The 25,502-nt window shown below is 36.5% G+C and overlaps 1 protein-coding gene across 4 annotated transcripts in view; it reads right to left on the bottom strand.

Moving 5' to 3' along the window:
* Window positions 1–8,086, bottom strand: part of ZNF215 (zinc finger protein 215) — a 33,441-nt gene extending 25,355 nt beyond the window's left edge. For 2 of the 4 annotated variants that reach the window (XM_063094095.1, XM_063094096.1), the window contains exon 1: window positions 7,875–8,086. The gene's annotated coding sequence lies outside the window, so the exon portion shown is untranslated. Of the gene's footprint in view, window positions 1–7,851 lie in introns of all 4 variants that reach the window. The other 2 variants (XM_063094094.1, XM_063094093.1) reach the window with 2 other exon arrangements.
* Window positions 8,087–25,502: the final 17,416 nt, after the last annotated feature.

Genomic DNA, 25,502 nt, shown 5'->3' with positions numbered 1-25,502 from the left:
TCAATTACAGAACACAATGAAACAAGAAAAAACATCTAGAATATGAAGGAGGAAATCTACAAAGAGATTAATACCATAAAAAAGAGTGTAGCAGAACTTCTAGAAATGAAAGAGTCACTCAATGAAATAAAAAACACGACTGAGAGCTTGAGCAGCAGGGTAGAGCAAGCAGAAGAAAGAATTTCAGAGCTTGAAGACAGTTTTTTTGAAATAAGTCAGGCAGACAAAAATAAGTAAAAAAGAATTAAAAATAATGAGGAAAACCTACGAGAGATGGCAGACAATCTTAAGCGCTCTAACATCCGAATTGTGGGTATTCCTGAAGGGCAGGAGAAAGGAAAAGGTATGGAAAACCTACTCAAGAAAATAGCTACATGTGGCCCCCTCACACCGTCGCCTCGGATCCAGGCAGGGGAGGAGATCCAGGCCCCACCCTCCCACCCTGAACCAGCAGGGCGAGATACAGACCTTCAGATCCAGGAAGCTCAAAGGTCCCCAGACAGATTCAATACAAAAAGATCCTCCCCAAGACATATTACAGTTAAATTCACAAAGCTCAAAGACAAAGACAGAATTCTACAAACAGCAAGAGGAAAGCATCAGGTCACTTATAGGGGAGCCCCCAAACTAAAAGCAGACTTCTCAACTGAAACCCTTCAGGCCAGAAGAAAGTGGAACGATATATTCAAAATACTAAAAGAAAAAAAATGCCAGCCAAGAATGCTTTACCCAGCAAGGCTCTCCTTCAGAAATGAGGGAGAAATAGTGTATTTCCCAGATAAATAAAAGTTGTGGGAGTTCACCACCACACGACCAGCCCTGCAAGAAATTCACAAGGGAGTCATTCATCTGGAATCTGAATAATGGTGACCACCATCACAAATACACAAGAAAGAGCAAAACCCACAGTTAAAACAAAAATGCCAGCAAGAAAGAAAAGAAGCTAAATCATTCTGCCTCAAATTCCCAACTCACATTGAAGAAGAGAAATAGAAGGGGAAATAATGATCAAAAGATATTTAAACCACCTAAACAAGTAGCAATTAAATGACAGGAATTAAACAACACTTCTCAATAACTACTCTGAATGTGAATGGGCTAAACTACCCATTCAAAAGACACAGACTAACTGACTGGATTAAAAAGCTAGACCCAAGTATATGCTGTCTTCTATAGACCCACCTCATCTGTAAAGACACTCAGACTAAAAGTGAAGGGATGGAAAAAGATATACCTTGCAAATGGAAACCAAAAATGAGCAGGAGTAGCTATTTTTATATCGGACAAAATAGATTTTAAACCAAAAAACACTAAAAAAGACAAAGAAGGCCATTACATAATGCTAAAGGGAACTATCCAGCTAGAAGACATAACAACCATAAACATGTATGCACCCAGTACTGGGGCACCCAGATATATTAAGGAAACCCTCTTAGACCTAAAGAAGGAGAAAGGACTTAATACATTAATATTGGGTGATCTGAACACCCCTCTTGCAGTATGGGACAGGACTTCCACGCAACAAGTCAACAAAGAGACACAAGATTTAATCTACACCCTAGACCAACTGGACTTAGCAGATATATACAGAACATTTTACCCAACAGCTAAAGAATACACTTTCTTCTCATCAGCTCACAGTACATTCTCCAGGATAGACCACATATCAGGTCACAAATCTAGCCTCAGCAAATTTTTAAAAACTGAAATCATTCCAACAATCTTTTCAAACCACAATGGACTAAAACTGGAGATAAACAATAAGCAAATTGCTGGAAGCTATACAAGTACATGGAAAATAAATAATAGGCTCCTGAATGACCTAAAGGTTCAAGAAGAAATTAAACAGGAAATCAAAAAATTTCTAGAAACTAATGGAAATAAAGATACATCATAATACCAAAACTTGTGGGATACTGCAAAAGCAGTACTAAGAGGCAAATTTACTGCAGTAAATGCTTATATCAAAAAATGGAAAGACTCCAAATAAACAGCCTAACACTATGTCACAAAGAACTTGAAAAGCAACAACAATCCAAACCTAAAGGCAGTAGATGGAAAGAAATAATTAAGATCAGAGCAGAACTAAATGAAATAGAGACCCAAAAAACAATAGAAAAGATCAACAAAACTAAAAGTTGGATTTTTGAGAAGATAAAATAGACACACCATTAGCTAGATTAACAAAAAAAAAAAAAAAAAAAAAAGGAGAGAGAAGACACAAATAACAAAAATCAGAAATGAAAAGGGAGACATTAAAACTGACACCATAGAAATACAAAGAATCATTAGAGACTATTATAAACAACCATATGACAAATTTGAAAATCTGGACGATATGGATAAGATTTTAGACACATATAAATTAGCAAGACTGAACCAAGAAGAGATAGAAAACCTGCACAGACCAATAACAAGCAAGGAGATTGAAGCGGTAGTTAGCAATCTTCCAACAAAAAAAGTCTGGGTCCAGATAGCTTTACAGCTGAATTCTATCAAACTTTTAAAGAGGAGTTAATACCAATTAAACATGAAACTGTTTAAACAACTGAAACAGATGCTACTCTCCCAAACTCATTCTATGAGGCTACCATAACGCTGATACCAAAATCAGATAAAGACACAACAAGAAAAAAAATTATAGGCCATAACCCTTGATGAACCTAGATGCTAAAATCCTCAACAAATTATTAGCAATTAGAATACAGCAACATATTAAAAAAATTATACACTATGATCAAGTGGGATTTATCCCAAGGATGCAAGGATGGTTCAACATATGAAAGTCAATAAATGTGATACATCATCACATCAACAAGCTCAAGAACAAAGACCGTATGATCATCTCAATAGATGCTGAAAAAGCATTTGACAAAATTCAACATTCCTTCATGATAAAGACTCTCAACAAATTAGGTACAGAAGAAAAATATCTTAACACAACAAAAGCCATTTATGACAAGCCCACCGCCAGTATTATTCTGAATGGGGAAAAACTGAAGGCCTTCCCCTTAAGGACAGGAACAAGACAAGGATGTCCACTCTCAGCACTTCTATTCAACATAGTACTGGAGGTACTAGCTAGAGCAACCAGGCAGGAAAAGAAATAGAGGGAATCCAGATTGGAAAACATGAGGTCAAACTTTCCCTATTGGCAGATGACATGATACTATATATATAGAAAAACCTAATGACTATCAAAAAACTCCTAGAGCTGGTTAATAACTTCAGTAATGTTGCAGGATACAAAATAAATGCCTCAAAATCAGTAGCATTTATATAATTAAATAATGAATTAACAGAAAGAGAAATAAAGAAAGTAAGCCCATTTACAATTGTCACCAAAAAAATACAATACCTAGGGTTCAATTTAACTAAGGAGGTGAAAGACCTCTATAATGAGAATTACAAACCACTTCCGAAAGAAATTAAAGAAGACACAAAAAGATGGAAAGATATTCTATGCTCTTGGATTGGAAGAATTAACATTGTGAAAATGTCTATACTACCCAAAGCGATTTACAGATTCAATGCAATCCCCATCAAAATACCAATGACATTCTTCACAGAAATGGAAAAAACAATCTTACCTTTCATATGCAACAACAAAAGACCCCAAATAGCCAAAGCAATCCTGAGCCAAAAAACCCAAAATCTGGAGGAATAACTCTGCCTGACTTAATATTATACTACAAAGCTGTTGTAACCAAAACAGTATGGTACTGGTATAAAAATAGACATTCAGACCAGTGGAGTAGAATTGAGAACCCAGAAATCACCCCTCAGGCTTATAGCCATCTGATATTAGACAAAGGCAACAAAAATCTACATTGGGGAAAAGACTGCCTATTCGACAAGTGGTGCTGGGAAAACTGGATATCTGTATGCAGAAGAATGAAACTAGATATGCATCTCTCACCATACACTAAAATCAACTCAAAATGGATTAAAGACCTAGCTATAAGAACTGAAACTGTAAAATTACTAAGGGAAAATATAGGTGAAACACTTCAGCAGTTAGGTCTGGGCACAGGCTTTACGAACATGAGCCTGAAAGCACAAGCAGCCAAAGAAAAAATAAACAAATGGGACTATATCAAACTAAAAAGTTTCTGCACAGAAAAGAAACAATCAACAGAGTGAAAAGACAACCTACAGAGTGGGAGAAAATTTTTGCCAACTATGCATCTGACAAGGGACTAATATCCAGAAATACACAGAACTCAAGCAATTATACAGTAAAAAAATAAATGACCCAATTAAAAAATGGGCAAAGGAGCTGAACAGACATTTTTCAAAGGAAGACATACAAATGGCCAACAAATACATGAAAAAATGTTCAACATCACTAGTCATCAGGAAAATGCAAATTAAAACCACATTGAGATACCACCTCACTCCATTTAGACTGGCTACAATAAAAAAGACAGTGAATAACAAATGTTGGTGAGGGTGTGGAGAGAAGGGAACACTACTGCACTGTTGGTGGGACTGTAAATTAGTACAACCACTTTGGGAAACAATTTGGAGGTTTCTCAAACAACTACAGATAAACCTTCCATATGATCCGACAATCCCTCTTCTGGGTATATATCTAGAGGAATGGAAATCATCATGTCGAAGAGATACCTGCACTCCCATGTTTACTGCAGCTCTGTTTACAATAGCCAAGATATGGAATCAACCTAAATGTCCATCAACAGATGATTGGATAAGGAAACTGTGGTATATATACACTATGGAATACTACTCTGCCATAAAAAAGAATGAAATACTCCCATCTGCAACAAACAACATGGATAAACCTGGAGAAACTTATGTTGAGTGAAACAAGCAAAGCACAAAGGGATAAATACTGCATGTGCTCACTCACATGTGGGAGCTAAGAGAGAAAGGAAGGCAGGACAGAAAGACCATGGTAGTGCCGTGATCCAACAGAGGGATGGAACATTCCTAGGACTACAAATTGAAGTTGAGGGGAGAGGGGGAGAGGGAGGGAGGTTGGGGTATAATTGAGAGGGGACAAAGGGTACAAAAGTAATTTCTGGTAATGGATATGCCCCCAGTATGAATCTGGTCCCCACATCATGGTCAGGAGGGGAGACAATCAGCTTCATATCTCAAGAAAAGAAAGGAAAAGAAAAGAAAAGAAAAGAAAGAAGGAAGGAAGGAAAGAAGGAAAGGAAAGAAGGAGGAAAGAAAGAAGGAAGGAATGAAGGAAGGAAGGAAGGAAAGAAAGAAGGAAAGAAAGAAAAAAGAAAGAAAACAGGCAAAGAAGATGAATAGACATTTTTCAAAGGAACACATACAAATGGCCAACAGGTACGTGAGAACATGCTCAGCATCACTAGTCATCAGAAAAATGCAAATCAAGACCACATTGAGATATCATCTAACCCCAGTTAGACTTGTCATTATTAAAAAGACAAAGAATAACAAATTCTGGCGAGGATGAGGGGAAAGGAGAACTCTTCTACACTGTTGGTGGGACTGTAAATTAGCACAGCCATTACAGAAAACAGTATGGAAGTTTCTCAAACAACCATAGATAGAGCTACCATATGATCCGGCAATCTCTCTACTGGGTATATATCCAAAGGAATGGAAATCATCATGTTGAAGGGATACCTGCACTCGCATATTCATTGCAGCTCTATTTACAACAGCCAAAATATGGAACCAATCTAAGCATCCATTGACAGATGACTGGATAAAAAAAAAATGGTATGTATACACGATGGAATACTACTCAGCCATAAAAAAGAATAAAATTCTGTCATTTGCAATAACATGGATGAGTCTCGAGAAAATTATGTTAAATGAAATAAACCAGACAAAGAAACAGAAATACCACATGTTCTCACTCATAACTGACTGCTAGGAAGGAAGGGAAGAAAGAAAGAAAGAAAAGACCACAACAATATGTTGAATTTTCAGGAGAGAACAAACCTAAGGATACTAGAGATGGCAGGGAGGGGGTTTGGGAAGTGATAGGTCGGGTAAAGGGCATAAAGAAATATCACAATTTGTAAGAACGAATATGCTAATAATAAAAAATTAATTAAAAAAGAATAAAAAATAAATCAAATTACAGGAGAGGAGAAAATGGCAGAACTGACAGACTAATGAATCTGAAAGCTGTTTAATAATAAAAACCCAATAAAAACAAACAAAAAATAAAATAAAATATACAAATGTAGACAACAAAATATGCAGGTATATGCTGAATTAAAATATATAATTAAAAGCACAAATGGATTTACTCAAAGAGGAAACTTTAAATGACTGAGGCTATAACTCATAATTAAATATAACTATCATTAAATGCACCAAATAGGAGACTTGAAACATACTTATAGCAAAACCCTTGGAAAATCAACAATGACACAATAGAAATGGGAGATTAAAGCAACTTTCTCAGTCCTTAGATAAAGGAAATTAAAATTAACTAATAGTATAGTTGATATGAATAATATGCTCAGTCTAATAGATAAATGAAACCAGGTAGAGTGCAGTTTCGATTCAAACACCTATGGGAATGTTTACAAAAGCTATTTCCTGGGCTACCAAAAAGAAAAGCCTCCATAAATAGAAAGTAAACAAGAGGAACAGAGACCACAGTTATTACCAGAATGCAAACTAGAAATTAACACCAAACATACAAAAAACTTCAGCTACTCTGAAATTTGTTTTTGCTTTTAAAGAGTCAATTAGATAAAAAAAGATTATGAAAAGTACAATCGCAAAATATCTAAAAATTAAAAACAATAAAAACATCGCATATCAAAATCTACAGAGCACAGTTTAAGATCTACTGGTAGGCAATAGCAAAGCCTTACAGGTAATTAAACAAGAATGAGATGAATTAAACATTCAATTTAGGAAGTGAGAAAAAGAAACAAAACATACCTAGCAGGATTTATACGTTAAAAGCATAAAATAATGAATTAGGGCAAATCTTTATAGAGCTAGGAGGTTAGGCAGAGATATTCAGGATGATACATTTGCATGTAAGATTCCAGAGGAGGAACAGTTTTGATGATAAAAGGTGCAAAGTATGGACCTTTTAAGTGGTCTGGGATGAACACTGGAATAAACAAAGCAAAGAACTCTAAGTACGGAATAGACGCCACTGAGGATGATGATGGAACTCTGGATGAAGAGTTAAGACGATGAGCCTGGGCCACTGTAAGGAAGGGATCAGGACTGCCTAGGTAACAGGAATCTGGAGGGGAATAGAGTGGGATAACCAGATGACACAAATTCGAAGGATTTTACAGCCTCAAGGAATTTGAACAGCTGCTATTTATGGGGGAAAGATAATATCTGTCTGCGAAGAGGGTTGTTTTTAATCAATTAGGTCATAGGCAGGGCAGCAGCTTGAGGTAGAAGAGCCTTGCGAGGTTAGCTCCGATGAGGAACAGAAAGCAGTTCGTAAATGAGTTTCTGAAATAAGAAAGATACCTGCAGGTTTTAATGCTTTAGGGAGGCGGCCAGGAATGATTGGGAAAGCAAGGCAAGATGGAATTTATTGAAGGAAAACTCCATTTTCTTTCCGGTAGGTTTTCCAGGAGGCATCAATAGGAGTCATTACAAAACCAGCCGATGACGATATATTTGCGAAGTCACGCTCCTGGAGGCTGCCCCCATTACAGAATGGGAGAGGACTGCAGTGAAGTTAAATCCTGGGCTAGCAGAACCGGACCTAGAGCCCCAGCCGTCCTGGTCCCCGGTCCTGACCCTCCCTATCTCAGCTCTCTCCCGCACTAACTTCCCCCCGCAGCCCCCGCTCCCATCCTTCTCCGTCAGCTCGCGCCCTCCGCCAGGTTCTCGGGCAGAGACCGTCCGCACCGGGGTGATACCTGCGAGCACACCTCCTAGCCAAGGCTCCGTTCAGTCACGCCCGGGTGCCAATTCCGAGAGGAGCCGCGGAAGTCGCCGTCCTCGCTGATGAAGGGAGCCGGCGTTGATAATCACGCCAGAATGAAGTATCCCTGCCCTCACCCGGCCCTTAACGCACAGCCCGCGCTAGTCTCTTAACGCGCCCGAGAGTTACCACGGCGCACGGCCGGCGCATTCTCGCGCACGCGCACCAGCTGGGAAGGGCCCCCAGAAACCCGCGAGGCCCAGGGGTCTGTACAATAGACCAGGGCCTGTCCCAGCCCCGCCCCTTTCCTCCAGGCCCCGCCTACTCCGCAGACTTGCGAGATGGAGCGCGGAGGGATTCATGTCGCGCTTCTGGTGAGTATTGTCAAACTTCTGTCCCTTCCCCGATCCCATTCGAGAAAACTGGCCAAAACTTCCTTTGCTCTCTGCTCCGCCCTCCCTATTTGCCTAGAACCCAAAAACAATGACATAATTTCGACAAGATATCGCCTTGAATATTACATGGTCTTCACTGATTTAGTAATTCAGTGATCCATGCATTTAGTTTTGCATTGAGGTGAAAGTTCTTGCAGACTATTCAGTTTTGGATTGTTGGGTATGAGATACTTTGTGACATCCAAGAAGTGTTGTCAATTCGGCATTTGTATATAGGCGTCTGGAACTTAAAGTTTACATGTCTGGGGATAGAGCACCAACAAGCATTAGTTGGTTGCGTCAGGAAGATGAGCCTGAGGAGGATCAGCCCTAGAGGTAGGAGGAAATCTGGTGGGTGTTGGAGACACAGTGGGAAGGGAAGTGTCTGTCACAAAAAAAGGGAATGCCCCGTGGTATTAATTACGCGATAATGTGACTGGTGCTTGAGTAGAAGCATGCACACAGTGCTGTAACGGTACAGAAAAAGGACTCAAACTACTCAGGCAGGAAAAGCCTCCCAGAGGGCACTTTAAATCTAGGCCAAGAGTTGATTAAGCAGGAGTTGACTAAGGTAAAACAAAATAGGAGTTAGGATTTTTTAATTTTTTTGGCCAACCTACTTTGTACTCCTTGCTATCATAAACAAATGATCAATGTCATCCCTTTTAATCATCACCACAATACTTAAAGTAGCAATTTTCATCCTGGAATTGGTTGAAACTAAGATGGCAAAGCTGGGCTGCCGGCTCAGATCACTTCATACTTGTCCCTCTGCTACACACTCACTGATTCAAGATTTAGTTGGCCATTAGTAAGACATGACCGAACTGTGGAATGATATTTTCTAAAATTGGGGGTATGGTGTATGCCATGAATTGTTTGTGAGGGGATTGATCTTTATAAAAGTCATATTTTAACTAGCTAGACAAAAGTAAAAAATAAACTTGCACGTGTTGCCAGTAAACAGGCTCAAGCATGGGATACAGCTAATTAAGAGGCAGGGAAATGGAAAAGGCATAAAGTAGGAGGGAGAATAACCAACTTTCTTCTTATACTACTCTTTGATATGAGGTTTCTGTCCCGTGTCTTCAAAGGTCAACTGAATCCTGGACACTGCTCTTTAACTGAACAAGGATTATTTTCATGTCACAGTCATTTCATTGACAGTCCAGCTATTTTATAATGGCACAACTTTATAAGGTTTCTCTCAATATTTCAGTCTTAGTCTGGTTGTGTTGCTATAACAAAATACCTGAGACTGGGTGATTTATTAAGAAAAGAAATTTATTTCTTCCAGTTACAGAGGCTGGGAAGTCCAAGATCAAGGTGCTGGCAGGTTTAGTTGTCTGTGAGGGCTGCTCTTTGCTTCCACTATGGCACCTTATTGCTGCATCCTCTGGAGTGGAGGAACACCGTGTTCTCCCATGGTGGAAGGATGAAGGGCAAGACAGTCCAACACTGATTGATGTGTCTTTTATAGGGGCCTTTATTCAGGAGGGTAGGAGCCCTTATGACCCAATCACCTCTTAAAGGCCCCACCTCTTAATATCAAAACATTGGCCATTAAGTTTCAACACCTGAATTTTGGAGGGAACACATTCAAACCATAGCAGTATGATTCCAATTATAAAGGTGAAGGACCCTGAAGCCATGTGGGGCCAGATCCTTAAGATGCATAAATTGTTGCTACAAACTCTATTCCCTTTGGAGTAGAACCTGTCCATATTTATTTAGGAAAAGATACAGAGAAAACTTGACCTGACTTAAGCCAACAGTTTCCCTTAAGCCACTTATTTATTCATACATCAAATTTTTATTGAGAATCTAATATGTGGCACACTGTAGTAGGCACTGGAAATATATTAGTAAACACAACCAGATAAGAACTGCCTTAGCACCCAACATTCCCTATGCTGAGCTATTGTATTTCTTCATTCAGCGTTTTTTGTTCTACACATCCTCAGGATACTGTGTTGTGTAGATTGTGACTTTCACTGGTCAATCTGGAAATTGTAGGTAATCAAGACATTCAGGTTGATTTGGTTTCAGAGGTCATGTGTAATGGACATTTGTCAGTTTTTAGTTTCTGATCATCTGAATACTTTTTCTGTGTTTGTAGTCTTATGTGAGTATTGGAAGGAGTTAGAGACTGTGCCCCTGGCTAACACACCTGATATTTACTTTCTTTGTCTATGTTGCAGCTGAGGCATAGTCTGTAACTTGGACTCAATTAGATTCACACAGTGTAGACTTTGAATTAAAAGCTAGTGACATGAAAAAGCAAGGACAACAGTTTTTTTTTTCTTTTTTAAAAAATGGACTAATTTTTAGAGCTATTTTAGATTTCTAGAAAAATTGAGAAGCTATCACAGAGAGTTCTCAAATACCCTGCAAGCAATTTTCCCTATTATTGACATACTATTATGGTATGTTTGTTACAATTAAGAAAATAATGTTGATACCATATTATTAACTAAAGTCCATGCATACTTTATGCAGATTTCTTTAGTTTATTTGCTTTGTTTTTACTTTTTATCTTTTTTTCTGATCCAGCATCACAGGATCATATCCAGGATACCATATTACATTTAATTATCATGTCTCTCTAGGCTCCTCTTGGTTATGACACTTTCTCAGAGTTCCCTTGTTTTTGATTACCTTGGCAGTTTTGAGGAGTACTGGTGTTTTCTAGGATCTCCCTCTATTGGGATCTCTCTGTCCTGTCCTGACCGTGTTGGCAGTGTAAACTGCGCCCTCTAGTGCTGAATGGCAGTCATGTCACCAGACCAATTCTGTAATGATTTTGGCCTGTGGTTCTTCTGGCTGCAGGACTGGAATTATCATTATTTCAATATTTTCCACTTTTAGCTTAAATCATGCATGATCGATTTCTGTTACTTGCAACTAAGAATTGTGACTGATTACATCATCTTTACTAGGAATTCTCCATGAGGGGTAGGAGTTTCAAGCAGACAGCTTTTTATTGGTACTGTGAAAAAGCTCCATTAGTGTAGGGTATACAACATAAATTAAAACACTTCAATGAGATGATAATATCATAAGCAATATTCGAAGATAAACCAAAAACTGAGAAAAATCTTTGACGGAGATGCAAGACAAAAGTTAAATAACTTAATTACATTAAGAGTTTATATAAACGCTATGAAAATCGTTCAGTTCAAGAAATAATGAGCCAAGGACATAAACAGACTGTTTGCAAAGAAGAAATGCAAATAACTTCTAAAAATAAGAAAAATATTCAATATTATTATTACTCAATAACTATAATTACAACCATGAGAGAGACATTTTTCAGCCAGGTAATTAAAATTTTAACAGCAAAAAACATAACTAAAAATAATAACTAGTGTCTTATTGAGTATTTAACATGTAATAACCATTATTTTAAGTATTTTATATGATTATATTTTCCCAATAACATTATAAGGTAGATACTATTAATCTTGTCTTGAAGATGAGGTAACTGAGGCACAGAAAGGTCAAGTTACTTACAGAAAATCACACAATAAGTTGCAGAATTCATTAACTGTGTAGTGAGGTTGCAAAGAGAAAGACACATTTACAAATACCAGCGGACAGGAAAATTAGTGCATTCTTTCTGGAAAATAATTTTGCCAAATAAAATACTCAACTGTTATATGTTTTGACCCCGTTCTCAAGAGCATGGGGCAGGGAGAAATTTGCATTTCACCAGACCTTTTTTTTTCCCATGAGCAGCGAAATACTAATTTGAAACATTCTAAAATGTCAATTGGTCCATGTTTACTACTGAGTAGGGTCACTGTGCTTTAAAATGTCATGCATGTTTCTATTTCCTTTATTCATGGGACTAAACAGGTGTAAAGCAAGTGCTTACAGACCCCTTGAGTGTTGCACAGACTGAGTCACAAACCCTCCACATGCAGGTCTGTGAGCTAGGTAACAGAAAAAAAAGGTCCTGGGAGCCATGGGTTTTATTCAGGTGTAGGAACAACTGTCCTAGTGCCTTATCTGAGTGTTCTGAAAAGCATTGTGGAGCAGAGCTGTTAGCCTTTTATACTTAAGTCCATAACCCTGGACACCTGGGTGCCCACAGGCAATTACATTATGCATTAACAAGGAACACCTGAGGATATTTACAGCAAATGCTCGGCAAGATTCTGAACATCTGAGGGGCCCTGACCATTTTCCTATTTTTTCCCAACAACAGGTAAGTTAAAAAAATCCCCCTAAGATCCTTACTTGCTCTCTTCTCTCATTTTTGAATGGTGTCTAAGTATATTAATTATCACTTTGTTCTTCTGCATCATGTTGCTAGCCACAAGGTAATAGGATGATACAGTGAGGATTTAAGCTGTAAGGGAATTTGAAGTTCTCCAAGGAATTTAGGCCAGGCTGAATACCTCAACCCAGGTTTATCAGAACTCTGAACTTGAGAAGCACTATGGACTAGCCCAATTAATAAAAAACAGTGTCTTAGTTTTTATTATTTCTTGTTTCTTTTGTAGAATGACCAGGATTAGAGTAGTAGTAGGAGTTTCTAAGTCCCCTACGCCTAACATCTAATATCCACAAACATTACTCTGATTTCTAAATCTTCTTCTGGGAGTCCATTCTAAAAAACATACTCTAAATTGAAGATAAATATTCAAAAGCAAATTTGTTTATCACATTACATAATAAAATAAAAAATAAATAGGCAGTAACAGATGACTAGGTAAATTATACATTGATATTATGAAATACTATGCAATCATTAAAATGATGCTTGTAAAGAGATTTCCCGGACATTGATCATGCTTTTTACATAGTCTTAATTTAAAAACATAGGACTTAAAATTTTATATGTGGTGTGCTTTCTAATAGACTTAACTGCAATAGTGAAATGGAGCATAATAGAAGCATGGTATCTATTTCCCTAGCTATAACTAGAGTTACTAAAAATAGTGAAACATTCTCCCTATTTGAAGAACCACTTCCTCTCCCACAATTAGTTCTGAAATTCCACAGGAACTAACTAACTTATTCTTAGGAACATATCACTGTCACCCCCAAAGTAATGTCTGTCATTTTGTTTTTCTCCTCTGGTTGTCAAGGTGCTGTCTGAACACTACTGTTTCCTCTGGATCCTACAGATAATGATTACTAATATTATCAACAATAATGACAATCACCACCCATTGGTACTTACCCAAAGTGGTTTTGCTATTGCCTTAGGGACTTGTATATATCAAAATGTACGGAAAAGACTGGAAGAAAAAAAATTTCCAAAATATTCAGAGTTGTTGACTCTGAATTTATCCTGTTTTGGTACTTTAAAGGGTCATACATTGCCAATATAAAAAATATATAAAAATGGGAAAATCTAGGTAGCACTTAATTGTGGATGCTCTAAAGTCATTTCTTTGCTTCTAATTTTGGCATTGGTAAAATAACTAGTAAAGGACTAACACTCTTGCTGAAAGCAAATATAAAATAACATTTATGGAACAATTTTCAGACATTGAACAGTGGCCAGCTCAGAAAGTAATACCTTATGATAATGTGTATTTTTTGAAATCAAATCTCGCATCATGCTTAATGGTGAAATATTAGAAACATTTACATTAAATTCTGGGTTACAGAAATTGTCTATTTACAAAGAGTTAGTAAATGCATTAGAAGTTATAAATTAGAAATGAGAGGTATGATTGTTAGAAAGAGGGTAACTATATATGGTAACTATACACAGTAGCTATGTAGATTCTATGTGTAAATAACTATGTAACTATAACTATAAATATGATTTTCTTATACATTAATAAGAATTAATTAGAAAACTAAAAATAGATAAAATTTAGCAATCTTCAAAATATTCAGGAGTGAATTTAACTCAATATATTTAGAAACAATACAGGAGAAATCAACAAGCATAAATGGAGAACTATGCCTAATTCCTAGATAGGAAATTAAAATATTATAAAGATGTCAATTTTTTCCCAAATCATTGATTCTCGATTATTAATGTTCCCAATAATTTAAAGATTTATGGGCTTAGGAGAGTCTTGGTATGTTTGTTGCTGAACAAAAAAATTTGCCTTTTAACAAGTCCATCTGGTAATTTTGATGTAAATAATTCCATGGGCCATATTTTGAGAAACATCACCCCGTAAATACTCTAAAAATCAAATGTAATTATAATCAAAGTCCATAAGCAATTTCTGATAGAAAACTTAACAAAATGATTTTGAAGTTTATTCAGAGGAATACATGTGAAGATATTCAGAGAAAAAAATCTGAAAAAGATGAAAAAGATAAGAATTGTGGTGGGGTGGGTGGGGAGATTTAACCTATCCAGTATTAAGATATATTATTAAATTATAATAATTTATACATATTATACTACTTCAGAGATCAACACCTCAATGAAATAAAAGAGAATTCAGAATCAAACTCAAGTATATAGGGGTTATGAATGATAAAGACATCATCTAAAGCAATAGAGGAAAGATGTATTATTAAAAAATAATGTTAGGATATCTGGCTATCTGTTTAGAAACAAAACATTCTCATATCAGTCCTAATTGTCCTCCAAAATCTAGATTGATTAAATATCTCAATGTAAAACAAAACAAAACAAAAAGACACCCAAATATTTCTAGGAAAAAATATAGGTGAATATTTTCTTTGGGAAAGGACCTTCTAAGAATATCATAAAAACCATAAAGGTTCACTTAAGATTGTGTATTTTATTATATAACAATTTAAAAATGAATGGTTAAATAAAGGACACATACAAGTAAAATACAAGCAACAAATAGAAAAACTAGCATATCAAAGAGCTTTTGAAAATCAAGAATATAAAGAATTCATCATAGGAAAGGATGAAAAAATAACTTTTAATGGGCAATTCACAGAAGAAATGCAAATGGCCAAAAAATTGACCATGTGAGGAATGTTCATCCTCACTTAGAATAAGAGAAATGTAAAATAAAACATTATAGTAACTACATTATAGTAACATAATAGTAATTACTATTTCTCTCTAACCAGATTAGAAAAGGTAAAATAGATTGAAATCACCCACTATATTTTTGAGAGTAGGGTAAACAGATATAAAAAATGTAGTCAAGTACATTTATAAAATCTCTCTGGAAGGCAACCTGAAAATATTTTAAAATTATAAAATGAACTTATCTCTTTTTATGAACAGCTCAATTTTTAGGACTTTATTTTTTATTCAAATATTTTAACATTTACTTGAACATATTTGTGGGGTACAGTCTGTTCTTTCAATACATGCATATACTGCACAATGATTCGCTTAGGGTAGATAGCATTTTTAGGACTTATATTTGGAAAAAATTAAAAGGCTCCATAAAGCTTTGTTTCAAAGGATACTCTCGTAAAGAATTATTTCCAGAATAAAACAATCTACAGTCTAACAATAGATGATGTGTTAAATAAATTATACTTTTCCTATATAATATAATATACACAGTAGAGAGAAGCTGGTAAGAGTGCAGATGTTTGAGCCACACAGACATGGTTTGGATCTTTTTTCCCCCATTTAATTTTAGCTCTGTGGCTTTGGACAATTTAACTCCTTTTGCTTCAGTTTCCTAATCTGTGAATTAGACATAACAGCACGACTTTATAGTATGAATGTAAAAATTAAATTAAGAACTTAATGGAAAATTTGCATTATGCCTGGCAACTACATTAAAGAAATGGCTGCAATGACAATGATGATGATATGATAACCTTAAGTCATCAACAAGTTAAGTAGATCTATATTTTCTGTGGAAAGATGTCTAACATACTGTCAAGTTAAAAAAAAAAAATAGGTTGCAAAGTAGCATGTATGGTATGTATGATTCATAAATAGTGTGTGGTGTGTGCATCTGTGTGTGTTTGTGACCCAAGTCTGGCTGCCTGCCGCCAAAACAAAAAGAAATGACCCAAAAGTCAAATTGTTGGTGGAATAGGAAGGCAGCTTTACTCGAGCCTGAGGAGACAGCAAACTAAGCCATCTCAAACCCTCAGATTTACTGAGCGGTCTTTAAGGAGGAGAAAGCAGGGAGTGGAAAGCAGGAGGGGGATATGTAAGGGGCCAGGTGCAAATTCTCATCAAGAAACCTTTTGGTTTCTGTTATTGTCCCTGAGGTTATCTTAAGGTCCTGCAGGATTTTATTCCTTGCTGGTGCCCATGGTCAGCCTTCAGACATCTGTTCTTGGAACTCTACAAGTCTCAAAGAAGAACTGTTAGTTTTGCCAGGTACTGATTAGCTTTCAACAGCTTTGTTTTTCTGTTTAGCAACCAAGATACAAAAGTCAGGGTATAGTAAGAACGAGAGGAAAGAAAAATAATAAATAAGTGAAAGGGAGCTAAATAAGACAAAATGTAGTATCATTTACATTCCAAGAAAGGCCAGGGATAATTATTTTTTCACACTCCAAAGATATCATATAACTCTGTCAACTTTTCTATTTTAACTAAACAATGGTATGTCTGGTATTTTTAAATCTAATATGGAGAGAAAATGAAAGAAAAAAATAGTGGGAAAAATAGAACAAATAGAATAGAATTTAAAAGAAAACAGGAAGGGGATGGTGAACATAGAGAACAGGAAGTCAGAGATGTGGAGAGAAAGCAGGAAGAAGAGAACATAGGGATAGACAGGTCAGTCTGGCTGTTTCCCCAAACTGAAAGGACAGGCAATGACCTTTTGTTTCTCTGAGGTTCTAATAACATTGTAATTAATATGGCCTTTCCAGATGTCTTCTCTTACTGTTCCACACACAGGCACATAGCCATGTACACGGGGACTCTTCCTTGATAAACTCACACACCACAAGCCACAGGTACTTACAAACTTAATATCTCACACAACACACAGACATTCAAGATATACCCACACAAGTATTTCACATTCTTTGATATGCACCCTCGTGACTACCAAATCTTGCATCATAATAAAGCAAGTCAAAGTAGGTACAAGGTCAATTGGATAGTGACCAGGGCTTAGTCATGTGGGAACCCATCCCATCTGACTTGCATGGAAAGGCTATTTGAGTACTGAGTAGATGTGTGATGGCACCAGTAGTTGGGGCTGATATCTTCCTCTGCACCAGGAGGACAGCCCTGACTGTAATTGGAACTGCTCTCCTGTGTGTGCCCTAGGTCACCAGGGGCTTGGGGCTAGCAGTGCTAGTATTCCTACAACGGTGTACTCGTACAGTTGGTCTGTTCACATCTCCTAGATCCAGAGCATGCAAAAGAACAAGAAGCTGTTGATGGAGCTCCTCAAAGCAAGTTTCCCGTTGTCCTTCCAGTTCCTTGCCTGTTCAGTGGGCCATTCACCTAGGGAGATGGTGGAACAAATGCAAGCTGAGGGAAACAATGAAGAAAGGCTGACAGAGGGCAGGGGAGAATCAGGCAGAGCTACTTGTCAACAGCAAGAAGAAAGTAATTGGGAGGGTGCAGCCTCTGTGATGTCTCTAGAAACAGCCTTATCCCTGAGGGAGAAGATCTGGAGGAGGGTTTTCTGGCAGGGATTCTGGAGAAGAGTGGAAATAGAATTGTCTTCTCTGGGAGTCTATCAAGGAAAAAATTGATGTGTAGGAGAGCAAATGAAATAGTTCATCTTTCCAACACCATGCCCATCCCCCCAACACCCAACCAGTATTGCCAAATCCTACAGATTGAGGCAATTTCTCTCTCACCTTAGGGAAGATATGAAGTAGGAACATTGCTGTGGGGTCGCTGGTGAAGGAAACAAAGATCTAGCATTGGTAGGAACAATTTCTGTATTCTGCAGATCCGCACTTGAAGGACAGCACCCATTTGTAGATTGGCTCCTGAGCAGTTCTTTCCAGGGCCCACACCAGAGTCATCCCATTCCTTTGTGCTTTATTTGACTCAAGGTGCAAATTCTCCTAGTTCTGAACAGAGTGTTTTCCTTTGAGGAAATATTTAAAGGAGAGGTCCAATGATGCTGGAGGAAAGGTCTGGGAGGTCCGATGGCCAGCTTCAACCCACCCCATCATCCTCTTACCAGTTTCTTGACCCCACCACAGGAAAGAATTCAAGGGCAGAGTCACAGTAGAAAGTGAGAACAGGTTTAATATAGTGAATAAGAGATACAGATTTCACAGAGAAGGTGTGGCCTAGCTCCAGAGACTGGGAAGGGCCTGCACCAAGTTTAACATGAAAGTAAGAAAAACATACTTAAAGTTCAGTACAGAGTACAGGCTGGCTCAAGAGAGTGAGCAGCCATTTGCTGAAAGTAAGTATGATATTAAAGAAAGCATACAAACCTCAGCCTGCGAAGTGTGGGGTGATCGCAGGAACGTGAGCAACTTGCTGAAAGTAAGTTTTGTACAAAAGGAAAGAAATACACAGACCACAGGCAGAGCATGGGCTGGCTCTAGGAGAGTGAGCAATAGCCCCACCTTCTGCTGGAATTTGGCTTTTGTAGTTGCACTATCTAATACATATTCATGACATTTGATGAATATTTAACGAAGGGGTGGGCCCCTGTTATGTACTAGTCTTGCACATGCTCGGTTGGTCTCCTTTTGGAACATGTTCATTAGTCAAATCCTGTCACATGTACCAGACATATTCCAGAATATTCTGTGCTATTTAGTACCTCTAGTGGAAGGTCATTCAAAGAATAAACTCCCTTCCACTGAGCGTGCTTGGCTACCAGGCTAATATAACCCTTCTCTACTAAGCATGCCCAACCACTGGATTTGCATAAGCCAGCCCCCTGAGTTCTCAGTTTCCCCATGTTGGTGCCAAAAATAGGTCTAACTAGCAACAGTAACTTTCCTCTAGGGGAGAGCCTAGAGGAGGAGCCTGACACCTTGGGGGATGGCTTGAAAAACAGAGGTGTGTCCTATAACAGGAGTCCATGGAAACGGAGCACCTTCTGTACTGAGTTATGTAAACAGGGCTTCCCTGGAGCTTTCAGAGCCCTCAACTTTATTACATTTCCATCCTCCAAGGCACTTTTTGTTATATTTAAAATCACAGGCTGAAATGTCTAAATCATACTCACCTCTCTTTCAAACCTTGCACCAATATCATTCAAAACGGCCTAGCAGATATACTCTCAGGGGTTCACAAGTTATCAAACGTGTGTCTTTATTTCTATAGTAATTAAATAGAAATAAAAACTAGCAGATAATGGATCATCTGGACTCTGTCTCTCTAACTGAGTAATGCAACTTAATTTCAGGCTTGCACTTCCAGTTTATGATGGTTTGGGGTGCTGTGTGACCACCTCAAGTGGTAGAGTTTAATTTGGCTAGCACTGTCCTAACATCAACATGACAATGGGGCCTCTGAGTGTATTATATTAACGTTGTATACTTTTAATGGACATAGAATCAAAGCTTTTCTTTTGTGGAGATAATTCATAAAGGACGGCTTTCTAGAATGAGACTTTAGTTTCTTAAACCATTAAATTGAGACCTTGGTTTGGCCTCATAAAAATGAAATTGTTTCTGTAATTCTCTCAAGCTAGTCAAAAAATTCAAAACAAAGGCAAATTTTATATCTAAATGATGCATCCATATCTTCTGAAGACTAAAAGATGTAAGAGAAAAATGATGGAAGGATTGAGTTAAATGATAGTGTAGTCATGTGAGGCTCAAAGAAATGCCCTGAAGTTATCAGTCCCCAGTCATATCTTACATGGCAATTTAGTTCCAGCCAAACATCATCCATCATATTATGTAAATGCTGTTAGTTTTAATATTACTTTATTGGTTTTGTGGTTTGGCTTATGCATTATTTGTAGTTTAGTTTTAGTTTCATAGCACATATAAATATAACTAAAAAATAAATTATGTTCCATGGTATAATTATGCCATGATTTGTTTAACTATGTACATATTAACGAACAGTTGAGTTATTTCCAATCTTCAGACACTACAACAGTGCCACAGTGAACATCTTTGAACGTGTATCTTTGTGTCCTTGTCAGATATATTAGAAGGATAAGTTTCTTGAGGCTTGATTCCTTAGTCTAAAGGTATATTCCTTTAAAATATCAGTAGATATTGTCAATTTCTCTATTAAAAAGTTGCATTAATTTATACTCCCATCAGAATTGCTTGAAAATTCCTATTAAGTTACACCTTTACTATCATTTGATATTTTCAAACTCTTCAATTTTGCTAATCTTTTAGGTAAAAAACAGTATCACATTTTAATTTTATTATGTGATACTTTATATTTGAGGAGGAGCAAATTTTATATTTATTAATCATTTTCATTTTCTTTTCTACGAAGTGACTTTATTTCCTTTGCTCATTGTCTTTTATTGAGCTGTTTAAATTTCTTTTACTGCTTTGCAAAATGCTTGAATATTATGAAAAATTGGCTCTTTGATTTTGCCTTGAGAATAAGTCTTTTTCTATTTAGCCAGTTGACTTTATGCACGTATTTTTATATCACACATGTGTTTTATAATTTAATCTAGGCAAATCAATCAGTCTTTTCCCTTATTCTGATTTTTGTGTTCATATTTGAAAGGTTTCTGTTGTCAAATTTATGCTTTTTAAAATAAGCACCAATTTTTCCTTCTAAGATTTTCATAGTTTTCTTACTAACAGCTTCATTTACATCTTTATATGTCTAGAATTTATTCTGATGTAAGGAGGGAGGTAGGGATTCTCCCACAATGGTCATTTGCACCATTTGTGGGAAAATTTCTCATCAATTTTAAATGTCTTTTTTACAAGATACTAAATGCCTGCTGGATTTGGTCTATTTTTGTACTCCCTAGTCTGTTCCTTTTCTAACTTTCTATTTCTGTACAATAGAATCTGGATTCTGTGCTATAGAATCTGAAATCTGAATTTTACCTTTTGTTGTTAATTTGTTTGATTCTCAGGTGCACAGAATTCAGTTAATTATATTCTTTAATATATGACACATTACTACAGTGATTTCAAAGACCCTCTCTTGGTTATTTATTTATTTATGCACTTATTTTATTTATTATTTATTTAACTTGTACCCATACCTCATCCCCACTGACCCTGTAACCATTCCAATGCAGGCAATGCTTTTATTTTCTTCTTGAAAAATATTTTTTTTGTTTTATGCATATATTCTTAATTTGTATAAATAATATTTCGTTATATATCTCTTTGTTTCTTACTTTTCCACTCAGCTCTATGTCTTTAAGAGCATTCAAGTTGCCACATGTGCATCTAATCTCCATTTTCTAAGTGCTGAGTAATATCCCTTGATGTCCACCTGTCACATTTTCATTTATCTTTTCTGCCGGTGAGGGATATTGAAATTACACAGCACCTCACCAACACAAATAACAGAACAACAAACATCTCAAGAATGTATCATATAAGTTTGTCTGTTAATTTTTTTAGTTCTATGTTTAACAATAATTGCTCCATCATGAAACATGCATTAAGTAGTGCAGGTGACCAAGTAATGCAAGATTCTTCCCAGGATGGCTGTGCCTCTCTCTGCGTTTTTTCTCACTTTGAATGAATGTTGGCTTCTACTTTTTTGTCAACACTTTACAGTATCTGACTTTCAAATTTCTGCATGTCAAATAAGGGTAACTACATTTCTGCATCTCTAATATGGGTAACCTAGGTAGGTTGAGCTCCTAACTAGGAAACTTGGCAAATCTTTCTTATTACTCCTAACAGTTTGTTCACTGATTTTTTTGTTTTTGTTTTTGTTTTCTATTTGGATAATCATATGATCACCAAATAATACAGTTTTATTTCTTCTCTTCTAATTCTTATACCTCATATCTTTTTCTTTCTTCATGGTTTTTTGACTGATCTCAGTACTGTACTAAACAGTAATGGTGACAGCAGCGTTATTGTCTTATTCCTGATCTCAGAGACTGCACCTAAAATTTCTTTATTAAATATGATATGTGTTGTTATGTTTTGGTGTATAACCAGTCAGGTAAAAGAACTTTTATTCTATTCTTAGTCTAAAAAAATTAAAAAATAAAAATAGGTGTTTATCTTTTTTTTTTTTTTTTTTGTCTTTTTCGTGACCGGTAAGGGGATCGCCCCGCACCGTGCTCAGGCAGTGAGTGCACCGGCCATTCCTTTATAGGATCCGAACCCGCAGTGGGAGTTTCGCTGCGCTCCCAGCACCGCACTCTCCCGAGTGTGCCACGGGGTCGGCCCTTAGGTGTTTATCTTTAACAAATGTTTTTTCTACATCTCTGAGACTATTCTCTGATTTTTATCCTTCATTATAATTCATGAATTTCTTTATAGAGTTTCTGGTCTTGAAACATATTTTCATCCCAGAGAGAAATCATATTTTGTCATGTTGTATTATTTTTATATATACTTTTGGATTTAATTAGCTCTAAATTTAGTAAGGATTTTTGTACCTACATTCATAAGTAAAATGAATTTATATTTTCCTTTTCTTGTATACACTATTATGTAGTTTTGTACTACTCACATTTACACAACCTTATAAAATAAGTTAGGAAGCATTAACTCTTTTTTCCTATTTTTGGGGGAAAAATGTACTATAAAGTAATGAATTGTTTTATGAAAGTCTGGTAGAACTCAACTGTAAAACTACCCACACCTGGAGTATATTAGGAGGGCAGGTCTTTGCTGTTTTACTTTGTGATGTTTGTCATTTCAAGTTCTCACTTAGTTTTACCAATTATTTTGTACATTGATTTTGCATTTTATGTTTTTCTATGAATTTAGTCACTTCCTCTGTTTTAAAATTTAATGGCATGTAGTTTTTCCTAAGTCTTCAATTTAATAAAACTTTTATCCGTAGTTGTTTTCCCAATATGCTGTATTTTATTTGCATTTTCTCTCCTTTTAAAAATCATCTTTTAAAACAAAAGTGGTGACTTTTTTCTCCTTAAATAATGCATCATAAGAGAAAAACATCATTTCACAAAAGTTTCAGGAAAAACAGTGGGTTTAATTTGTGTTATTTGAAGAACTAACAGAATCTTCAGAACACCATTCTCATGCATTTTGGTAAATAAGTTTGGTCTCTAGCATTGTCATTCTTTTGTTTGTCTCTTCTACATTTATTATTAATTATTTGTGATAAACTACACATCATAAAATTTACCATTTTAACCACTTTAAGGCATACAACTCAATGACATTTAATACTTTCACAATGTTGTGAAAACATCACCACTACCTAGTTCAAGAACATTTTGTCATCTTGAAAGAAAACCCCATACCATTAGGGAGTCACTTCCCATTCATCCCTCTCTTCAGCTCCTGGCAGCCACTAATCTGCTTTCTGTCTCTACGTATCTGTCTATTCTAGATATTTTGTATAAATGGAGTAACACAATGTATGTCCTTTTGTGTCTTGCTTCTTCCACTCAGCATAATGTTTTCAGGGTTCTTCCATGTTATAACACGTATCAGTACTTCAATCCTTTTTATGGCTGAGTAATTTTCATTGTACAAATATGCCACATTTTGTTTATTCGTTCTTCAGTTGACGAACATTTGGGTTGTCTCTGCTTTTAGGCTATTGTGAATAGTGCTGCTATGAACATTCATGTACTAGCATTGTTTGAATACTTATTTTCAGTTCTCTTGAGTATATAACCAGGAGTGGGATTGTTGGGTCATATGGTAATTCTATGCTTGACTTATGGAGGAACTACCAAACTGTTTCCACAGCAGCTAAACCATTTTATATTCCTAACAGCAATGTATGGGGGGGGGGGTCCAATTTGTCCATATCAACACTTGTTCATTCATTAATTTGTTCCTTCCTTCCTAACTTCTCCTATTCTCTCCTCCCCTTCTCTCTCTCTCTCTCTTTCTTTCTTTCTCTCTCTCTCTCTCTTTTTATTTTTCTTTCTTTCTAGTATAGACATCCTAGTGGGTGACAAGTGGTACCTCATTGTGGTTTTAATTAGCATTTCTCAAATAACTAATGATGTTGAGCATCTTTTTATGTTCTTATTAGCCATTTCCACATCTTCTTTGGAGACATGGCTTTTGAAATTCTTTGTGCATTTTTAAATTGCATTGTTTACCTTTTTGTTGTTGAGTTGCATGCGTTTTTTAAATATTCTGGTTACTAGACCCTCATCAGATATGTGATTGGCTAGTATTTTTTCCCATTCTGTGGCTTGTCTTTTCACTTTCTTGGTAAAAGTTAAAGCAACACAAAGTTTCCCTATTTGGTTTCAGTTGTCCTTTTTCTTGGTTCAGTTGGTCACAGTAAACTTTTGTCTATTTTCCACAGTTTATATGTTTATTCAATAGTATTTGCAAGGGTTTTTTTCCCTTGTGTGTTCTTGGGGAGATGGCCCATTGCAGTTCCTACTTCACCATTTGCACATTTTAAAAATTTTAATTGAAACATTGTTAATTGTACATATCTGATCTGTGGGGTAAAGAGTTGAATATCAATACCTATGTGCAATATGTGATGGTCAAATCAGGATAATTAGTATATTCAACATTATACATTGTAATTGTTTTTCATGGCCCTTTACCAATTCCTCCCTTAACCGCCCCCCCTTCATTCCTTTTTATGGCAGAGTAGTATTCCGTTATGTATGTATACTACATTTTCCTTATCCAGTCATCTGTCAAAGGACATTTAGGTTGGTTCCAACTCCTAGCTATTGTAAACAGAGCTGCAATAAACATGGGAGTGCAGGTATCTCTTTGACATGATTTTCAGTCCTCTGGATATATCTTCAGTAGTGGGAATGCTGGACCATATGGCAGTTCTATCTGTAGTTGTTTGAGGGAATGCTATACCGTTTTCCCTAACAGCTGCACTAATTTACAGTCCCACGAACAGTGTAGGAGGATTCCTCTTTCTCCACATCCGGACCAGCATTTGTTATTCTCTATTTGAATATGGCAAATCCAACTGGGGTGATATGACATCTCAGTGCGGTATTGATTTACATTTCCCTGATGCTGAGTGAAGCTGAGCATTTTTTCATGTGTCTGTTGGCCATTGGTATGTCTTCCTTTTAGAAATGCCTAGTCAGCTTTTTTGCCCATTTTTTTAAATCGGGTTGCTTGTTTTTTTTACTATTAAGTTGTTTGAGTCCCTTGTATATTCTGGTTATTAATCCTTTGTTGGATGCATAGTTTGTAAATATTTTCTCCCACACTGTAGTTTGTATTTCCAGTCTTTTAATTGTTTCTTTTGCTGCACAGAAGCTTTTCAGTTTGATATA

The sequence above is a fragment of the Cynocephalus volans genome, chromosome 4, assembly GCF_027409185.1.
Source record: "Cynocephalus volans isolate mCynVol1 chromosome 4, mCynVol1.pri, whole genome shotgun sequence".
In the NCBI taxonomy this organism is placed as follows: Eukaryota; Metazoa; Chordata; class Mammalia; order Dermoptera; family Cynocephalidae; genus Cynocephalus; species Cynocephalus volans.
This window is presented reverse-complemented; position numbering and strand designations above follow the sequence as displayed.